Raw genomic sequence first — 2388 nt, 5'->3', positions numbered from 1 at the left:
GAGGAGGAGGAGGAGAAGAAGGAGAAGAAGAAGAAGAAGAAGAAGAAGAAGAAGAAGGAGAAGAAGGAGAAGAAGGAGAAGAAGGAGGAGGAGGAGGAGGAGGAGGAGGAGTTTGGATTTATATCCCCCCTTTCTCTCCTGTAGGAGACTCAAAGGGGCTTGCAATCTCCTTGCCCTTCCCCCCTCACAACAAACACCCTGTGAGGTGGGTGGGGCTATTTTAAGGGTCAAAATAGTGTCCCATAAGACCTTTCTGTGTATTGTAATTGTGATTGTGATATTGTGTGCATAAGGTAGGCTATTATGGGCCTTTTACAAATGTATTTAATTTGTAATGAATACATATGTGTTTTTTTAATATTTAGTAGTTTTATATTTAGTATCCCCTTAAACAAGTTCTTGACCTTTTCGGGACTTAGTTCTAGTTTTGCAGGGAAACCTCACATGCCCTTTGCCTTTTTGCTGGCATTTTCGAAACACAGAAACATGGAGCTGGAGGGGACCTCAAAGGGCATCTAGCCCAACCCCTGCATAACACAGGAAATCCACAACTACCTCCCCCTCACTCTCCCAGTGACCCCTGCTCCATGCCCAGGAGATGGCAAAAAAAACCTCCAGGATCCCTGTCCAATCTGGCCTGGAGGAAAATTCCTTCCTGATCCCAAAGTGGTGATGGGTGTTACTCTAGGCACATAAGAATGGATTACAAGAGCCAAGCACTGACTCGCCCCTCCCTGCCTTCCCTCTCACAATCTGCCTAAATTCACAAAATCGGCTTTGCTGTCAGATGGCCATCTAGCATCTGCTTAAAAAATCCCAAAAGGGAGAGCCCATCACCCGAGGAAGCCCGTTCCACCCTGTCAGAAACGTCTTCTTAATGTTTAGCGGAAAACTCTTTTGATTTAATTTCAACCCCTTGGTTTTGGTCCAACCTTCTGGCACAACAGAGGACAACTCTGCTCCATCCTGTGCGTGACAGCCCTTCAAATACACGAAGATGGCCGTCACACCACGTCTCTAGGCTAAACATACCCAGCTCCTTCAACCTTTCCTAAAAGACTTGGTCTTCTGTCCCCTCACCATTTGTGTTGCCCTCCTCTGGACACATTCTAGTGCTTGTCTACATCCTTCTCAAACTGCAGTGCCCCAAACTGAACAAAATACTCCAACGTCGATTCCGCACTTCCGTTATCGACCTAAGTTCGAGCTGCGTTCGACCTAAGTGCTCCGCACAACCACTGGGATCGACATGGTTTTGTATAGCTTAGCCCACACGTGCGTCGATTAAATTACTGACTCCGGGTGCCGGAACTACTACTTTTTCAGGGGAACCACGCAGAACTCAGCTCGATTCAAGTAAGGTGTGTTTGAATCTCTGAGCCAGGAGTCCCCCATTCAGCCAATCACAGCTGAGTGTTTCGGGCATGCGTACAGCTGGCCAATAAAAAAATGCCACCTTCGTCCCTCTCCATTCCTGTGGCAGTTTTTTAAATAACGTGTGTGGGGATAGACGGAACATGGCCGTAGAACAGTAACCAATCAGAATGGAGCGGCGAAGAGGCACAGGATGATTCCGCCCTCTGAGCTGGGATCAAGCTGGTTGCAGTGGGGAACAACAATGGCTTCGACCTAGGTTAGTACCCTTCTCAGAGAACTGGGTCGAACCTATTTTACTCGTGTGCGGAATCGCCCCAAGTCAGGTTCAACCAGAGCAGATACCATCACTCTGCGATAATCAAGATTCTGTATTTCTGTTGACGCATGTTGATGTTGACGTATTCTGCTGATACTTGTCTTTGCCTTCTCAGCTGTCACTTTACACTTTGTAGAAAGATGTTGCTACTTGGGAGGGGGAGGGGGTGGTGTTTGGACTAAACATCATGCAGAGCCTGCAAAACAAGAACTAGAAATCTTGATGGGGTCGCTCCTGTGAACCGTTTCAGGATATGCAGCTTGCTTGACTCATCCAGCCATTGCATATGGCTCGCATCTGCTTGTGAAACAAGAGAAGACTAGAGAATAATCCCTTTGTAAAGCTGCTTAACTAGGCACTCCAGGACTTAGACTGATGGACTGTCCATAGCCAGCCCGGCCACCCTAGACCTTATTATTTACAGCAGGATAATTTACACATTTGCAGATAAGCATCCAAAGGTAAGTTTTATCAGCAGGCTGTCCAGGTTGGACTTTGAGATGCTAGTTCGGGCTGCCCAGAGAAGAATGTTGTTGGTGGCGAATGTCATTCTGTGTCCAGGAGACCCAGATTCGAATCCCCACCTTGTCAGGGAAACTCACTGGGTGATTTTGGAACAGTCACGCGCTCTCAGCCTAATCTAGCACATAGTTGCTCTGAGGAGAAAATGGAGGAGGAGGAGGAGGAGGAGGAGC

The sequence above is a fragment of the Sphaerodactylus townsendi genome, linkage group LG05 (genome assembly GCF_021028975.2).
Source record: "Sphaerodactylus townsendi isolate TG3544 linkage group LG05, MPM_Stown_v2.3, whole genome shotgun sequence".
In the NCBI taxonomy this organism is placed as follows: domain Eukaryota; kingdom Metazoa; phylum Chordata; class Lepidosauria; order Squamata; family Sphaerodactylidae; genus Sphaerodactylus; species Sphaerodactylus townsendi.
Note: the sequence above shows the minus strand (reverse complement) of the source record.